Below are 20,033 nucleotides of genomic sequence, written 5' to 3'. Positions count from 1 at the left end.
TTGTTTGTGTCCCACAATGCTCTGCGCGGACGGCCGGGCTCGGTGGAAGAGGAGGGGAAGTGGGCGGGGCGGCGCGTGCTCAGGGGCGGGGCCCGAGGAGAGCGGGAAGGGGGGGGGCGGAGGAGGAAACTCGGCTATTTTGCGCAAGCGTAGAGCGGCACTCCGGGTCCTGGGTTCTCCGCGGTGGCGACTCGGCGGGTCTGGCTGGAAGCGCAGCCCGCCCGACCAGCAAGCCTCGCGGGCCTTGACTGCGTCCGGCCTGTGTGCACACGTGCAGGTGGGCAGGCCGTCGTCTCAGCCCGCTCCTCGCTTACATCAAGGGGAGCTGTGCTTCCACGGGTGTGTTTTCTTTCTTTGAACTACAGACGAAAGAAACTCGGCTTTCTCGTGTGGTTTCCGCAGCCGTGCTCAGAACTGCCACGCTCCACTCTCAGAGAGTCAGTCCGTGAACACTTTTCACCCGTGGAAACCGAGGCCCGCCCAGGGGGCTGATAAGCCGGGCGTGGTGCCTGCTGCCCCGGCGGGCTCCAGCCACCCCTTCCCCGCCAGGTGTCTCAGATTCCACACCATCTTGGCTCCCCTGGCATCCTTGTAGCGCTCTAAGATTGTTCTAGCATTTTCCTGGTTGATCTTCCAGGAAGTGCGTGCAATTGCGAGATGACTAGAAAAATAGACTCCCAAGTCTCTCTGGTCTCCCGACGCAGGCAACCTGGGGACAGCGGCACCAAGCTCCCTCCCCTCCCCCTCCCCCTTTCCGTTTTGAGGTTGTAGCTCTAAGTACACTGTCCCTTCACGGGCCTTCCAGGGAGGGGTGTGCAGGTCACCCCAGACTGACCCAGAGGGGAGTTATTGATCACCTACAAAGTTAACCATGTAAAATGTTAAAACAGAAACATCGAACTCCCAACCCTTAGGTTTGGGTCAGTGTGTCTTCCCAGCTGAGACCCTGGAACTTGGCAAAAGGAGTGGGGGTGGGTCAGGGAGAGAAGCCATCTGTCAGTACTCCCCAAGCAGGTGGTGGACCAGGCCAGCTAGATGCTCCTTGGGGTCAGTACGTTCTGGACGCTCAGCATTTTCATACTTTGTTTTCTCACACAAGGTAGATTGAAGTCGGCTGAGACTGTAGATTAGATTTGTCTACTCAAACACTTGGCGACATCTCCCATTTATCTTCTTCCAGAGAAACAAAAGCCAAACGTCCCAAGCCCTAATTCTTTGTGCAAGCACGCACCTGTGCCTGTACTGGGGTTTGAACTCAGGATGGGAGAGGGGGGGGTGCCCTCTTAGCTTTTTCTGCTCAAGGCTAGCACTCTAGAACTTAGGCCCCAGCCCCACTTCCCACTTTTTGGTGGTTTAATTGGAGCTAAGAGTCTCTTAGACTTATCTACTCAGGTTGGCTTCAAAACTTGATCCTGAAATCGCAGCCTCCCTAGTAGCTATGATTACAGTTATAAGCTACTAGCACTGGGTTTCTAATTCTAACCAATTAAATTTACTTTAGAAATAAAGTCAATAAAACCGGTTTCTATTTGTGTAGTCTTCGCAGTTTCTAGAACATTTTCTAGCATGCATTGTATTTAATTCTCATCCTTGCAGCAACCTAATCCATAAGATTTTAGGATTCCCACCACCATTTTCATTCTTGCCATCTCAAAGATGAACACAAGCAAAAAGTTGCAAATTAGGCCTAGTTTTTGAAGGAGAAGGTGAAAGGAGAATGTTTACCCCCAAGAAACTTGACAGCTGCCAAGCAAGGCTCAGGAAGATGTGCCTGAGCTGCAGGCCCTAGTAAGGTTTGGGGTGTGGGTGAAAATGTACAAGGTGAACAACTGGAGAAGAATCTGGTAGGAATAAAGTAGCCAAATGAATCCAGCCGAGTTATCCTAGGGCATTTAGTAGGACTGTCAATATAAGACCATTAGGCATGTCTTTACTAATTGTGTCTCGGGGGACTGTGGTGGCAGCTGCAGTTTATTATGAGATAGGCAGAGCTGACACACAAAACTGCTTTCCTTATTTGTTTGTCTCCTCTCCCCTTTCTCATCCCTCCATATCATTATAGGACATAGATCTCTTATCACATCCAGGCTGGGGAAATAGCTCAAAAATGTTTATTTGTTCATCTCATCCCTACTCTTAAGTATGAAGAACTCATTAACCAACAAATGGCTATTGGGTCCTTAGGCATTATGCTAGATGCTTAGAGTGTGAGAAAAAGTATATAAGGAAGATTAACTATTGCAGGAATTCTCTTCTCTGTTTTGGCTTTGGGCAGGGACAGTTTCTGTAGCTTCTGCAACCTCCCACGTGTTTTCTTTCTGAGCTAGCAGAGACTTGCCTTTAGGTTGCTGCAATATATGCACCTTTCTTTGACACTAGGCTAAATAATACTGCTGGGAGGATTTTTTTGAAATCAGAACCCTGTACACAGGTGAAACAAACTAGACAGATGAGGAACCTTTAATTATTAACCTGGAGCAGATGATTCTAAGGAATTCAAACTCCAGGCAGATTCCAAAGGGTTTGTTTTACCATGAGCTGTTTAGGGGACCAAATTCTGGCAGGATGGCACTTCCTCATGGTCATTTGGGACTGAGTGAGAACTTACTTAGTTCAAAACATAATCCAAGAGGAGGAATGCTTTCATCAGGAAAATCTCCAGCCTGACTTGAATCATTCCCATGAGGAGAGCCCATTATTGCACAAGTCAACCTTGCTTCTTTATTAGGTCATTTCAACAATATAAACAAAGATTAGTCCCACTCTTTTACATTGAAACTTGCTCCTCTTCCTGTGTTCTATTTCACTCATTTTTCAGTTGGGCAGGTCAGCTTTGCTACTCACTGCTCTACTGAATTTCAGTCCCATTAACCAGTCCTGGTGAATCTGTCATCCTGAGGATCACCATCCTAGAATACGATGAGATAGACTGTGTCTAGAGAATTAAAGTACCACTCATCTTGTTCCTAAATAAACTCTCTCTTCTCTTTATTCTCTACACAGTAGACAGAATTGTAGTGCATAGCAATCATATGACCCAACAATGGCTTCCTGTTCTCAAGCTAAAGTCCTAAACCCTTAGCATGCCTTTCTCTGCACCCTGGGATCTGGTCCCTTCCAAGTTTTCAGCTTCTGTCACTGTCTTCTTCAAGGAAATGTCAGTTACAGAGTTAGGTTTTTTTTTCACATGTAAAATACCACGCTCTTTCTCACATTGCTTATAATCTTTTCCTTGGCTAATTTCCTCTCCATCCTCAGATCTCTTACATCTAATATGCCCATCTGATTTCGTATTTAAGGCACATTATTTTATAGTGCATAATGTATATATATGAGGTTCATTTATATAATATGCATGTGGCAGTTTATTGAGCTATATAACTGAACTATCATCCAATTCACCCTTTTGAAGTGTATAATTGCCAGGTTTATTTTTAAACTTTCCCGTTACAGAATTAAGTCCATGCCCATTAGCAACCACTAACCTATCTCTCTTCTGTCTGTGCAGATTTGGGGAGGAGGGTTGGTTGTGGGGCTTGAACTCTAGACCTATGCGCTATCCCTGTGCTCTTCAGCTCAAGGCCAGTGCTCTATCACTTGAGCCACAGTACCACTTCTGGTTTTCTGGTGGTTAATAGGAGATAAGAGTCTCATGGACTTTCCTGCCTGGGCTGGCTTTGAACTGTGATCCTCAGATCTCAGCCTCCTGAGTAGTGAGGCTTACAGGTGTGAGCCACCCAGCTTGCCCATGCAGATTTTAGTTTGTTAAGGAATTATACTATGAATAGTTGGCATATCTGTTAAGTTCTCTCTATTTTTCTCCTCTTGCCCCCAATATATGTAAGGGACTAGATTGTTGGTCCTATGTGTTTGCTAGTGTTTAGAGTTGATGGATTGTATCTTTGTGGTCTAGTTAACACGTTCTTTGTTCTTTGCATTTTTCTATAAAGTGAGTGTAAGATATAGGCCAGGGGCATAGCTCAAGAGATAGACAAATTACTGCAAACAAGCAGTAGAACCTCTCAAAACAAAAACAACGAAGCCGGGCGCTGGTGGCTCGCGCCTGTAATCCTACTTAGGAGGCTGAGATCTGAGGATCGCAGTTCAAAGCCAGCCCGGGCAGGAAAGTGCGTGAGACACCTATCTCCAATTAACCATCAAAAAACCAGAAGTGGTGCTGTGGCTCAAGCGGTAGAGCACTGGCCTTGAGCTGAAGAGCACAGGGACAGTGCCTAGGCCCAGAGTTCAAGCCCCACGACCGACAAAAACACAAAACAAAAAACAAAGTAAAGAAACAAACAGATTTAAAGAAAATGGCTTTCATTTTAATTTTGGCTTCTCTTTGTGATATCAGCTACTATTGATGGTAGGAGTTTTAAATGGTCATGGATTTCTGCAATGTTTCCATAAAAGGAAATTGTGCTTTTCCTCCATTTGATTGCCTAGTGGAATGGTATATAGGAAGTGCTTAATTCTTACCACCAAAGATTTTTTTTTTTAACTCGACACTTTTCATTTCCAGATGCTGCTACCCAGGTACAAAAGTTCTTAACCTGACCTTTATGACCTTGATTCTTTGATATTCTTCTCATCTTTGCATGGTCCTGCATGACCTAATCCCTGTCTATTTCTCTAGCTTTATTTCAGGCCACTGTATTTACCTGTTTTCATTTTCTAAATTACCCAGATCTTTTGCATCACAGAATATTTGCATATAAGCCCTCTACTCAGACATCTTTTCCCAACTTTCCCTTCCTTTTCTTCTTATTTTCCCTTATCATTTCCCTTAACTCATACTTATCTTTTAATCACATTTCATAAAGAAGATTATATCCTCTCATATCACTCTACTTATAATTCATAGAACTTGTTATAGTTCATATTTATATTTATACTTATTTGTGTGATTACTCATTGGCTGGTTCTTTCTCAGTAAACCACACACACACACACACACACACACACACACACACACACACACACACACACATTTTTTCCTCTTCCTGGGGCTTGAACTCAGGGCCGAGGCACTATCCCTGTGCTTCTTTTGCTCAAGGATAGCACTTTATCACTTGAGCCATGGCACCACTTCAGCTTTTTCTGTTTACGTGGTATTGAGGAATGGAACCTGGGCACGCTAGGCAAGCACTCTACCACTAAGCCATATTCCCAGCCTATAATTTCTAAGGACACAAAGATCACCTGTGGTGGATTCTTTTCCCCCTAAGCTCAAGTTAATACCTGGAATATAGTATTCCAAGTATGTGCACACTGAATTGAAGTCAGATTTTGTGAAAGTGAAATACTTTGTCTCATTAATAAATAATAAAGATAGCACCTTGTTTAGTAGGTGTAAAGGTGTGAAGGTATGAGTTCAAACCCTAGTGCTAGGAGAGAGAGAAAAAAAAAGAGAGAGAAGAAACAGGTAGCTAACATTCATTAAGGATAAGTACTGTTCTACTATTCATTATAATCATACAAAGTGATTTTTATGATTATCTCCGTTTTATGAATAAGGAAACTGAAGAAAGCTGAACACATTTGCCTGAGATGATATAGTAGTAAATATTAGAGTCAGGATTCAGACATAAGAAATTGGGCGTTAAAAACCTTAAATATCAGGTTAAAAATCCTAATAATCTCCATATACTTCAATCCACAGGAAAAGTAAGATGTACAGAATAGCCTAATGGGATATTCCTGCCTCATCTCCCAAAGTGCCTGGAACTACATGCATATGCTATTATGCCTGACCACATGCATATTTCTTTCCCTATATTTAATTTCATAAATTTCCTTGTCTAACACAGCGTTCTTTCTGCAAAGAGAACAACAGATACCATGCATTCTCAATGGGAAACAATGAAAAGACATTATTAGCATATTCATCTGATTTCCTCAATCTGTTGATTGGGTTTGAATGTGGTTGTACCTATTTTTGCAGCCTACAGGCTAATAAACAATTTAATAAACTTTGAAACAGTGCAATCACATTTTCTTCTTTTGCAGAGATTCTGAAATCAGCTCATGTTATATGAGTATTAACTCAGCGCAATGGTAGCCTGTAAGACTCATGGAAAGCCATCTCAAGGGCCACAGGAAAGAAAGAACTAGCTTGAATTGCAGTTTATTATACAGTTATGACATAGTGAGAAGTAGCAGGAGAAAAGGGAGGTACCTTTATACACTTTGGTGGGGTATAAACAAAATATCAGAATACAGGTTATGCAAAGTTTATATTACTGCATTTTCCCCCACTTTATGTCAGGGTTTCTCGCTCATGGTATGACTAGGAAGATCAAAGTTGATATTTGAACAAGGAAGTCCAACACATTAAAGGTTCACAAAACCAACATTGACACTTGTATATTGGAATCACATGGGGCAAATATGCCTGGCCAATAGCTCTATCTTGTCAGTCATCCTGATGAGTAGCTCTGGGTGTTGTCTGTACTTTTGGGCACAGGATAAGTGGAGTCAGAATGGCATTAAATATGCGGAGCTGACTTAAGACCTTGTAAATTAAACTGTCTCATGTATATTTACTGCATTATGAATTATGCTACATCCTAGTTCAGCTTGCTTGTCATTCAACCACTTGAGCTGTACCTCCTTCTTCTCTATGTAGGTCAGAACATTTATGCTTCATGTTTTTTTTTTTTTGGTCGGTCATGGGGCTTGAACTCTGGGCTTGGGCGCTATCCCTCAGCTCTTCAGCTCAAGGCAAGTGCTCTACCGTTTGAGCCACAGTGCCACTTTGGGTTTTCTAGTGGTTTATTGGAGACAAGAGTCTCACAGACTTTCCTTGCCCGGGCTGGCTTTGAACCATGATCCTCAGATCTCAGCCTCCTGAGTAACTAGGATTACAGGCATGAGCCACCGGCACCCGGCTGCTTCAAGATTTTATATCTCTTCAATATGCTTCAAATGGTATTTGCTACTCAGTTTCTTTTAGCTTCCTTATTTTTATTTTATTTTCTACTCCTTACATAGAAAATTCTGATATAATGCAACAAATAACATGTCACAAAATAATCATTAATAGTAAAAACTATCTTTAAAGATCTCTTAAATCACCATAAAAACATAACATGCTGTACTTTCTGAACTAGGTTGGAGGCTGACAGGCTGTCTTTCAATAAGTCTAAACACAATTAGGTTTTTCCTCTTGTGTTAGAATAGATTGGTCATTACAATTATTATTTTCTGTTTATGCCAGTACTGGGGCTTAAACTTGGCCTCATATTTTTACTTGACTTTTTTGCCTAAGGCCAGTGTCCTACCACCTGAGCCATGGCTTTTTGCTGGTTAATTAATTAGAGATAAAAGTTTTACAGATTTGTCTTCCTCTGCTGGCTTCAAACCGAGTTCCTCAGATCCCTCCTGAGGTAGATAGGATTACAGACATGAGCTATTAGTGCCTGGCTTGCTCATTGTTTTTGTATGTGCTGCAGTCATGGCTTGAACTCAGGGCCTTGGGGCTTGAACTCTAGTTTAGCTTGCTTGCTTATGGCTGCTGGTATTCAACTACTTGAGCCATACCTCCAACCTGAGTTTTGCTGGCTAAGTAGAAATGGACTCTGGTGGGCTATTCTGCCCATGCTAGCTTCAAACTGTCATCCTCTGATATCAGCCTCCCGTGTAGCTAGGATTAGCTATAAGCCTCTAGTACATAGCTAATGTATTTTTTCTCTTTTGGAGTATGGGGGTTTGAACTCAGGGCCTCTCACTTGCTCAGCTTGCTTGCTCTGTGGCTCTCTGCCACTTGAGCCATGCCTCTAGCCTTTTTTGCTATACTGAGTTTTGAACTAGAGGCCTTGAGCTTGCTAGGCTGTGACAATACCATGAGCTACTCCTCTAGCCCTTAATATTCACTCTTCTAATGAGCAACAGAAGTTATTGGTTTGTACTAGAAACTCTAGCCTTGGGCTAACATTGTTAGGTGCCCACACCATGAGAGGCACTTGGAAATGGAGACCGGCTAAGGGGATAACTTTCATTTTTTTGCATTTTCTGCCTACTCGGGGCAGATGATAAGATGGATGAGATGATTCTTATGCTTTCCTTTCTCAAGCCTACCTGAACTCATATGAATAAAACACATGTATGCTGTACTTTTTCTAAGAAATAACATATATAAAATAGTGAAAGAGAAATAGGATATATATCTTTCATGGTGCTGAGGGTTGAACTTAGGATGTTGCACATGTGAGACAGATACATATAGCCCTCATAGCTATGCTTAAAAAATGAACAACTATAACAAAAATCCTTGGCCAGGCAGCAGTGGCTCATGCCTGTAATCTAGCTACTCAGGAGGCTGACATCTGAGGACTGCAGTTCAAAGCCATCCCAAGCAAGGAAGTCCATGAGACTCATTTCTAAGCACCAAAAAAAAAAAAAAAAAAAACTAGAAGCTAGGAGCTGTGGTTCAATTGATAGAGTGCCAGCCTAGAGTGAGCTAAGCAAGAGTGTGAAGCTCTTGAGTTCAAGCACACACACACACACACACACACACACACACACACACACACACACACACACACAAACAGAACAAAAACAGACACAAAAAACTTTAGAACAAAAAGAGAAATCAATATTCAGTGACCACTGGTCTAGATTTTATATCATACCTTGCTGAAGTAGGATGATAGTATCAGGACCAGAAAATTGTATGAGTATCTGTATGGTAACATTTTAAAGAGTGAAATGGGTTCTGTATGGCTGTCCCAGGTTTCTTCTAGGAGAATCTTCCTTGGAACCTGTTACTCTCAAGGTCTTCATTAAAACAGGAGCACTTTTGCCTCCTGAGAGCAGGGTCAGACCTGTAGGACATAGCTTTGCCACAATGCTGTTCATTTGTAAGAGTTGGAAAGCAGCACCTGAAAGGTTCCCAAGCCTCATAGAGGGTCTTGTTGAGATTGAAAAACATCTGTTGGTAAAGCATCGATCCAAAGATTTCCAGAGCCAAATCACAGGCACATGTTACCTGTCAGGTAAATATTATTCTGTATACTTTTCAGGTGGGAAATGGAGGCATAAAGAAATTAAATAGCTCGCCCATGATGACTTCAGCTCTGTTTACTCCAAGGTCCATGCTTACAGTATACACTATACTTGTCGTAGGTATAGTATACAAGAGATAGTGTTTTGTTAGATCAAATCTTGAGTGTTTGAAAGATGGGTAAGGCAGAACAAAAGGGATCTGAAATGATAGGTTGTAGGGAGTAGGGTGTTTGATGATCTACTACAGTGTATCCTAGGTATATAGACAGATATACAGATAGTTCTACTCCATAGGTTTTGGGGAGGATATGGTAAAAAAAAAATTGGAAAATTAATGAAGTAGCAATGCAGAAAGAGTGATAATTTTGGATTTTTTGTGGTTCTGCAGATTGAACCCAGGGCTTTGCACATGATAGGCAAGCACGCTGTCCTTAGCTATACTAGCTTAGCTACATATGTGTACATATGTAATTTTGAGATATTCAGCCATATACATATACATGTGTATATAGATATGTAATTATATAATTAGTAATATAATTGCCATGAACAATTATGTTAATATAATGTTACCAGTTATAGCAATGATTAATTTTACTGATGTATAGGTAAACATTGATATATAACTTACATTAATTAAATGTTATTAGATACTAGTATAACTAATTGATCATTAAATATAAAATAATTATATAACAAATACATAATTTTGAGACAAGGTTTTAAGCCTGGCTTTGAACTTTCAATATTCCTCTTCAGCCAGAGCAACTGGGATTCTCACTACCATGCATGGTTGGGGATGGGCAATGTTAACATCATGGCACAGTAAGCTAGTGAGGATCCCTGTCATCCCTCTCCACTTGAAGGACATAGAAATGATGCTGTTGGGGGCCAAAAGTGAAAAGGGAACTAAAACCTAGATCTGTAAACCCCCTGCATCAAACAAGAATGTCAAAGCAGATTGTATACCAGAGGCTTGGTGCTAGCCTTCTAATAATTGTGTAGGGACAGATTAAATAGTTTTTAAGATAGAAGGAAAGAAGTTGAAGCTGAGATCTCTAAATCAAATTGGGGATCCTGAAGAGCCTCCCTTTAGTGGAAAAGGGAGTGAGGAAATCTTCAGAGAAATTAAGAAGAAATGTATATCTTCTCTGTTCATATTTATTAAATCTAAACCCTGTACTTATAAAAGCAAAGAGGAAATATTAGTATAAAAGCTGATCCCAAACAATGAGATCCTTTTTGTGTCTGAAAGTCTGCATTCCAAACTACATATGAGCTACTTTTCAAAGATTTATCAAACAGTCTAAATAGAATTCTAAAACCTTCATTTTAACAGAACATTCCTAAAAAGATTATAAAATAAATAGTTTGAAAAATGACCTGAGATAAAGTCAGGGCTGTGCATGGTGGCACACTGGTGATCCTAGGTATTGGGCTGAAGTAGAAGGATGGTAAGTTTAACTCTTGTCTGGGCAACTCAATTAGACTTTGTCTCAAAACAAATAAAAATAAATAAATAAGATAAAAGGAGGAGAAGGAGAGAAAAAAGAAGGGAGAGCAACACAATATTTTGTAAAGGTAGACCAGGAAGATTTGGAAAAGGATACATATAGAATAGTATTTTCAGGCACGAAACACATCTTTAGTGAAGCTAAAACTGAACAGCTGTATTTAACATAGACTAATATAATTCAGTGGGTGGTTAGAGAATGAGAACACAGCTATATTGTAACTATCCATTGGAATATACAAGCAGAAGAGAGAAAAAACAAGGAAAATTGAAATTGGTATCCAAAGCAAACCATTAGTAATTTCTAGGATAAGGGCTGAGCATTTCCCAGGAATTATAAATAGCTTAATTGTTCAAACTGAAGAAAGCTGACTTATGAGCCAAAGAAATAAGAGGGCATGGCTTAGTGGTAGAGTGCCTACCAACAAATGTGAGGCCCTAGGTTCAAATCCCAGTACTACCAAAGTGCTGATGGTAAAAGCACATTGTGTATTTGTAAGGAAATGGAAAGACTTGGAAAAAATCATATGAAGTGAAGTAAGCCAGATCCATTATTTGCAATAATTAGTATATGTCTAGAATAATCTTAGCAGATGAGCAGAATAGCTCAATAGCTGTGTACATATGACTATATGAGGGTGCTAAATGAAATGAACCTCAAGAAATGGACACAAGAGGTTTTTCTTTGTTGTTGTTGTTTTTAATGTACTATGTGATTTTTTTTGTCTCTTTTGTATGTTCTTCCCTCTATGGTATATCCCCTGTTATTACTATATTTGATTTTGATACCCTGGTATTGTATATATGTTTATTTGAATTAGGGAAGGGAAGGGGGACAACAGAATATGAGACAAAGGACAGGGGAGGAACTAATGGAACAGCGGTATACACAAGACAGTATGTTGGAAATGATCTGTACAACTTGGAGGAGGGGGGCTTAGGGGGAAGGAAAGCAGGAGAAAATTGAGGAAAGGGTAACAAGGTTGACAAGAAATGTACTCATTACCTTACTTGTGTAATTGAAACCCCTTCATACATCACTTTGACAATAAAAACATACATTGTGTGAAATGTCATAATAAAACCTATTGTTTTATACAACTAATATATTTAGTAAAACATTTAAAAACTGCTGATGTAGCCAGGCGCCAGTGGCTCACACCTGTAATCCTAGCTACTCAGGAGGCTGAGATCTGAGGATCGAGGTTCAAAGCCAGCCTGGGTTCAAAGCCAGAAAACCAGAAGTGGCACTATAGCTCAAGTGGTAGAGCACTCGCCTTGCTCTGAAGAGTTGAGGGACAGCGCTCAGGCCCAGAGTTCAAGCCCCATGACCGACAAAAAAACAAACAAATAAACAAAAAAATAAAACAAAAAACCCCCCACAAAAACTGCTGATGTTAGGACTGGGAAGGTGGCTTGGTGGTAGAGTGCTTGCCTCACATACATGAGGCCCTGGGTTTGCTTCCTCAGCACCACATAAATAGAAAAAGCCAGTTGGTAGAGCACTAGCCTTGAGCTGAAGAGCTGATGGACAGTGCCCAGAGTTCAAGCTTCACGACCAACCAAAAAAAAAAAAAAGTTAAAATTGCTGATGTGCTGGTTACTGATAATATTGTGAATAACAAATTGTCTTTCACCTTTCACTTGGACATGAATCTTCTACCAATATCCATGGAACTATAACAGATTATCCTGTTCTCAAGTAGAATAAAATCCCATTCTTCACTGTTCTTTTTTTTTTTTTTTTTTTGTCAGTTATGGGGCTTGAACTCTGGGCCTGGGTGCTGTCCCTGAGTTCTACAGCTCAAGGTGAGTACTCTACCACTTGAGCCACAGCAGCACTTCTGCTTCTCTGGTGGTAATAGGAGATAAGAGTCTCAGGGGCTTTCCTGCCTGGGCAGGCTTTGAGCTGAGATCCTCAGATCTCAGCCCCGTGAGTAGCTAGGATTACAGGCGTGAGCCACCAGCACCGGGCTTCTTCGGTGTTCTTGAGAGGTACTTTGTCATCTCTAATTTTTATTTTTTCCTCTAAACCTGACAACACATCTAGAAATAGTCTTTTTGTAAAATCCATCTTAGTGAATTCTGCTTCCAACTGGGTTCCTGCCTGAGCTATCCAGATAATTTGAAGCCTCAAGGGACGTATAATGGTTAATTACATGTGTCACCTTAACTTGGCTGTGATGCTGAGTTATTTGATCAAGCGACAGCCTATATGTTTCTGTAAAGATTTTTTTGTAGTTAACCTTGGCTATTTTCTTATTTTATTTTATTATAAAGGTGATGCATAGAGGGGTTACACTTACATAAGTCAGGTAATGAGTACATTTCATTTTGAACAGTGTCAGCCCCTTCCTCATTCTCTTCCAATTTTCTCCTTCTAGCTCCCCTCACTTCCCAAGTTGTATTGTTCATTTCCAACATTGTCTAGTACGTATCACTGATGAATTGGTTCATTCTTTGTCTCACTATTTCTGTGCTTTCCCTTCCCTTACCCAAATCAGATAAACACGTACAAGGCAAAGGGTACAGAAATAAAAACTAGCAATGAAAGATAATAAATTAAAGAAAAAAGAAAAGAAAAAAAAGAACCACAGAAATACAGTAAAAAGCCTCTTGTTCCCGTTTCTTGGAGTTCATTTAGATAAGCATCAAAGATACTTTTTAGATGTGGTTAACATTTATAATTTCATTTTTACATAAGCTAATTAAACCAGATTATCTTCATAATGTGTGTGGGCTTCACACAATTAGTTGAAGGCTTTAAGAGAAAAAATAGGCTTCCCAAGGAAGAAATTCTTTCTAAAGACTGAAACATAGAAATCCTGCCTTAGTTCCCTGCCTGCTGGCAGTCCCTACAGATTTCAGATTTGACAGCCTCCACAATTATATGAGCTCATTCCTTAACCTAAATCTCTGTGCGTACATATGTATCTTGCTGGTTCTCTTTTCCTTGGAGAACCCTGACTAACAGGATAGACTGTTACAGAATTTAGAGGGGAGCACAGTGTTTCCATTTCTTGGCATTCATTTTGATAAGCATCATTCTCTATGGTCATATGCAAATATTGAATACTCCAAATATTGAATGGCAGTAGGAAACAGCAATAAGATTAAAAGTACAGGGCTGGGAAGGTGGTTCAGTGGTATAGTGCTTGCCTTGCAGGCATGAGGCCCTGAGTTCGATTCCTCAGCACCACATAAGCAGAAAAACCTGGAAGTGGTGCAGGGGCTTAAGTGGTAGAGCGCTAGCTTTGAGCTGAAGAGCTGAGGGACACCACCCAGGCTCAGAGTTCAGGCCCCACAACCGACAAAAAAATAAAATGAAATTACAATGTCCTATGGATTACTTTATATACTTTGAGAAAGGGGCCTCATTAGGCAATTTCATAGCTGTGCAAATATCAGAATATACTTTCATAAACTAAAATAGTTACAACATTGCTGAGGGACCACCATTGTATATGGTGACTTAAACATCATACAGCATATGTCTGCATTTCCACACAATAGTAGAATTTCCAGAGTTGCACCTCTAGACAACACATAGGAGCTGGACTCAGCCTCTATATTAAGCCTTGATTTGGTTTTATGGACCATCTACCAGGAATGAATGCCTTCTTCTGTTTCCCAAGGGGTGTGTGTGTGTGTGTGTGTGTGTGTGTGTGTGTGTGTGTGTGTGTGTGTGTGTGTGTGTGTGTGTGTGTGTGTGTGTGTGTGTGTGTGTGTGTGTGTGTGTGTGTGTGTGTGTGTGTGTGTGTGTGTGTGTGTGTGTGTGTGTGTGTGTGTGTGTATTTGTAATGAGTACATTTGTTTTTGAACAGTGTTACCACTCTCCCTCATTTTCTCCCACTTTACCTTCCCAACCTCCATCTCTCCCAAGTTGTAAAGTTCATTTCCAACATAGTATCTAGTGGGTATTACTGTTGAATTGGTTCACCCGTTTCCTATCATTTCTGATTCCCCTTCTCTTCCCCAAAGCAGGTAAATTTATATACAAGATAAAGGGTACATGTCCAGAGCCCTAAGCTTGACTATCTTGCTGGAACATCTCCAGGCTGTTTACTGAATCCGGTCCTTTCATCCTGCCCCAAACAAACACCAGGTAGCTGCTAAGGACCACCTTTTCACACTGCCCTAAGCAAACATCCTGCAGCTGCTACGGCCAATGAAAAAGCTTCCTTATTCTAAGCATATAAATACCCCTGTGTGAAAAATAAAAATTGGCAGCTTGATCAGAATCCTTGTCTTGCTGTCATTCTTCGTGTCTCTTGTCCCTTCATTCCTTCTCGCTTAGGTTCATTGCCCTTGTTGAAGTTCTGCGGGTCGGGACAGGTACAGAAATTAAAAAAACAAAACAAAACAAAACAAAAAACAAACAGTGACAACAAGGGATAAACCAAAGGAAAAAATAAATAAAAAAGAAATATCTGCAAACAGTACAATAAAAAAATACATCTTGTTTCCATTTCTTGGAGTTCATTTTGATAAGCATCATTCTCTATGGTCATATGCATATTCTAGTTATTGCCAATGAGAAAAACCATGTAGCCTGTTTCTTTGGGTCTGGCTATTTCACTTAATATAATTTTTGCAAGTCTTTCCATTTCCTTACGAATAGGGGCAATGGCATTCTTTCTGATGGAAGCATAGAATTCTATTACACACACACACACACACACACCACATTTCTTCATCCATTCATCTATGGAGGGGCATCTGGGTTGATTCCATATCTTAGCTATGGTAAATAATGCTGCAATAAACACAGCGGTGCTGGTGGCTTTAGTGTAGGTTGGTTTGTGGTCATTTGGGTAAATGCCCATGAGTAGGATTGCTGGGTCATAGGTAAACTCTATGTTTAGTCTTTTGAGAAACTTCCATACTGCTTTCCAGAGTGGTTGAACAAGTTTACATTCCTACCAACTGTAGTAGTGTTCCTTTCGGCCACATCCCACCAGCATCTTTTGTTATTTGTTTTCTTGATAATGGTCATTCTAACTGGGGTAAGGTGGAATCTCAATGTGGTTTTGATTTGCATTTCTCTTATGGATAGAGATGTTGAACATCTCTTCATGTGCCTATTGGCCATTCTTATTTCTTCTTTGGAGGAGTCTCTCTTCAAGCCATAGCCCACTTATTGTGGGCATGTTATTGAAGTAGGCCCTGAGAGGAGACTGGAGCTAGTATTGCTTCTTTCCAGGCTTTGCCTTTGTTTTAGGGATTTTGGGGAAAAAAACCTCTAAACAAGGTTAACTCGACCTTGGCTCCAACCAGCCCCGTTCTTGGAATGGAAAGAATGCTTCTAGGTCCCCCTCCCCTTAACAACTTAACCCACCTTCACTGTTCTGTTAAGGACTGACCCATTAAACAGATAGGTTGTAATCTGGCTCGCTGTAATCTGGCTCATACTGGCAATATCACGAGTTTACCATAAACTCCACCTTTTTCACGTGCTTATGTTAAACTCTACTAAACTCCTTTGGTGTGCTCTGCCTTACCGTTGAATTAGTGAGTCATTTAAACCAAAAGTGATAGGCTGGTTTAAACAGCCATTATGTGACAAAGTGTAACCTCATTGGCCACCCGTGTGTGGTCTAGTATGACTGTGCAATCTTTTGGGTGTGTGACAATCTCATTGGTCACCTGCGTGACCAGGCTTGACCTTGTGAATTTTGCCTTTAAAAGCCTAAGTATGTGGGCCACTGGGGGTCGCAGTATCAGCTCCCAAGCCTGTGCTGTGGCCCTGGCCAGTCAGTGTAGGAACCTTTTCAATAAAGTTGCTTTTTTTTTTTAAATTTAATTTAATTTTATTTGTGAACATACTGTACAGAGGAGTTACAATTACATGGGCAGGATAATGCGTACATTTCTTACCAAGCATTGCAGCCTCCTCCTTTGTTTACCCTTCACATCCCTTCCCAGCCTCCCCCCTCCCCCCCAATAAAGTTGCTTCTTTATTAACAACTTTGTTGCGGTGGGCTCTGTCACTCCGGACGACTAGGTGGGCTTGCCTGCTTGAGTAGGGGTCTTCCTACTACAGTTATTTCTTTGAGGATTTCTTTTGGGGGGTTAATTTTTTGAACTCAAGCATATTTAAATATGAGTCTCTTATCTGATGTATGGCTGATAAAGATCTTCTCCCATTCTGTGGGTTTTCTATTTATCTTGCTAGCTTTGTCTTCCAAAATTCTTTAATCTCATACCCATTATCACTTTTACAGCCTGGAACATACTCTTATATTTCAAGTCCTCAGTAAACTCTTCTAAAATGCATGATTTTTTTCCTTTTCTAGCACTTAACATTCCCTACTAGTTTTATGTTGGCAAGTCTGCCTTCTAACTGGTCTGTGAAGAACTATGCATTTCTTGTTTCACTAGTGTATGCACATAGGACAAGATGTGTCATATAGAATGTGTTCCTGTATGTGTTTTTGCATGAATAGAGAATGGATGAATTAATAAATGTCAATGACCAATGTTGTTATCATGACCATGTCACATCAATGAATGATGAAACAGAATTTATACTCAGGGTTTTCTTGCTGTGAAGTCCAGTCTTCTTTAATATATTATGTGATCTAATGTCATAGAAATTCTGACCATACAGTCCAACAGCTATGAAGAATGTTACTAGAGGGAAAGGACAGATAAGGGGAAATAGATGATAAATGCCCATTTTATAAAAATAACAGCACAGCAACAATTGCTTTGTTTTTGTTTTGTTTGCTAATTACTCTTTATTGGTTGCTGAAAAGATTTCTAAAAATTTTAAAAGATTATCTCAAATACAAAGAAATTTAGAATTTATTTTTAATGCTGGTTCTGGGGCTTGAACTCAGGGTCTGGGTGGTGTCTCTGAGTATTGTTGCTCAAGGGTAGTGCTCTACCTCTGGAGCCACAACTCTATTTCTGGCTTTTTTGGTGGTTAATTGGAGATAAGAGTCTCACATACTTTCTGTCCTGGGCTGGCTTTGTACCTCCATCTTCAGATCTAAGCCTCCTGAATAGCTAAGATTACAGGCATGAGCTACCAGTATAGGTTGAGATTTAGAATTTTATCTCTCTGTCTCTCATATATATATATATATATATATATATATATATATATATAATATAAAATTATATACATATGGTCTCTTTTTGCTTTAAAATGAAAACCAGCTTGGAAGGTTTCCAGATTTATCTTTAGTCACTTTATTCTCAAAAGATTTATTATATGCAAAGATGAGTGGGCATCTTCCCATATGGTTTGATTTTGATGTTATATAGAGGAGCTGTTCCATCCTTTAAATTACTTTGATGTGAAAAGAGTATCCTTATTATAACCTAACATTTAGACTTTTTTTTTTTTGCCAGTCCTGGGGCTTGCACTCAGGGCCTGAGCACTGTCCCTGAGCTTGTTTTAGCTCAAGGCTAGCACTCTACCACTTGAGCCATAGCGCCATTTCCAGTTTGACTGCACTTTCCCTCTCTTCTACTCTTCATTTGTCTACTCGTTTCCTTTTGACACCACCTCAACCTTTTCAAGTATGTGCTTTCTGATGCTTATTTTGTTGAACTTTAACTTTGCCTTCTAAGGAATTAGACTATTTAATTTCTCTCTTGAATCTTGAATCTACCATACTTCAGTCAATACATATACCTGCATATCACTCAATGTATTTACTTATAAGTAAATTTCCTCCCTGGCTGTCTGAAGATCTGCTGCCATCATAAGTGACACAGTAAGTATCCAGACCAGGAGGTTCATGACCAACTGACTACTTCAGAGGAAGCAGATGGTCATTGATGTCCTTCACCCTGGAAAGGCAACAGTACCTAAGACAGAAATTCGGGAAAACCTTGCCAAAATGTACAAGACCACACCTGATATCATCTTTGTATTTGGGTTCAGAACCCATTTTGTTGGTGGCAAGACAACTGGCTTTGGCATAATTTATGATTCCATGGATTATGCAAAGAAAAATGAGCCCAAACACAGACTTGCAAGACATGGCCTGTATGAAAAGAAAAAGACCTCGAGGAAACAGTGAAAGGAACATAAAAACAGAACGAAGAAAGTCAGAGGCCCTGCAAAGGCCAATGTTGGAGCTGGCAAGAAGCCAAAGGAATAAAGATCCTGGAATGATTTGACCTGTGGTGATGACAAACTTTTCACGAAGGGATTAATGAACTGTAAAAACCTTACAAAAAGTATGGTATATAGGTAAGTATCACTCTAATGCATAATTAAAATTCCATTGTGATTATATGCCACATTTTCTTGACCCATTTGACCTTTGAGGGGCATTTGGGTGGATTGCACACGTTAATTCATGCCCTTCATCAATTCTCATTTACATGGTTTGAGAGTTGAGCTTCTCTTCTGACCAGTCTCATCATGTACTCAGGGAGGCACATTTTAAAGATATGGTTGACTCCTGTTTTGTGCTCTTATGCAGTGGGTTCTCCTTGTCTTCAGGATAAAGTACAAATTCCCTTATCATATAGGGTATTAATTTTATGAACCTTGTCTATCTCTCTAATACCCATATTACTCTTTTTTTTTTTTGGTCCAGTCCTGAGGCCTGAACTCCGGGCCTGGGCGCTGTCCCTCAGCTCTTCAACTCAAGGCTAGCGCTCTACCACTTGAGCTACAGCGCCACTTCTGGCTTTTTTTTCTGTTTGCTTATGTGGTGCTGAGGAATTGAACCCAGGGCCTCATGCATGCAAGGCAAGCGTTCTACCACTGAGCCACCTTCCCAGCCCCCTAGATTTTTTTTGTAAGCTAAATTCTCCCATCTATGTGCTTCCCAATATATTCTGACCATACAATCTTGTCTGCTAATTTTGTTTCTATGCCTTTCTGAGAAGATTTTTAAGGTGCTCTTACAAGACCTTATTTTATAAGACCTTTTATATTTTAGGTTGCTCTGAAAGTCAAAGCCCTATAAAAGAGCTGATATTTTGTTAGTAGTAAAACATTTTTAGTTGACTAAAGGAAAAATTAAATGATACCTAAGGGGTAGTTTGAGAGGGCTATGAAATAGTATTTTAGCTTCAACCTAGTTAATTTTTTTTATTGTGGTAAAATATATTTAACGGTAAACAGTCTGAAGCTGTTCGTAGCATGTTTCCATTTCCTTCTTTCCTCCCATTTTCTTACTTTCTTCTTTCCTTTGTTCTTCCCTTCTTTTTTTCTTCCCATCTACACCCCTCTCCCCTCCCCAGAATACTTGGGATTGAATCCAGGGCATAATGCTTGCTAGATAAGCATTTATTTCCTTTTGTGTGATTTTATGTAACATCTTGCAATCTAATTTTAATTGGTATGAACTTATAAGAACTCCTGTAGAACTCTATCTTCCCTTCTCACTTACATTGTCGATGTCATAAATTGCATCTTTATTTATTTTGTGCGTGTACTAGTTTCCTGCACTGGCTTTTGTAACAAAATAACACAAGTGAGGTGGCATAAACATGAGAAATTTGTGATCTCACAGGTTGAAGACTCAAAGTCCAAGATCAAGAA

General features: G+C 40.2%; 1 pseudogene; it reads left to right on the top strand.

The window, feature by feature from the left end:
• The first annotated feature begins 18,240 nt into the window (after positions 1-18,240).
• On the top strand, positions 18,241-18,636 carry LOC138838767 (small ribosomal subunit protein eS24-like; annotated as a pseudogene).
• The last annotated feature ends 1,397 nt before the right edge of the window (positions 18,637-20,033 follow it).

Source organism: Dipodomys merriami, unplaced genomic scaffold (assembly GCF_024711535.1).
Source record: "Dipodomys merriami isolate MVZ:Mamm:240054 unplaced genomic scaffold, mDipMer1.0.p SCAF_29, whole genome shotgun sequence".
NCBI lineage: Eukaryota > Metazoa > Chordata > Mammalia > Rodentia > Heteromyidae > Dipodomys > Dipodomys merriami.
The sequence above is the reverse complement of the archived record's forward strand: the minus strand, read 5'-3'. Positions and strand labels throughout refer to the sequence as shown.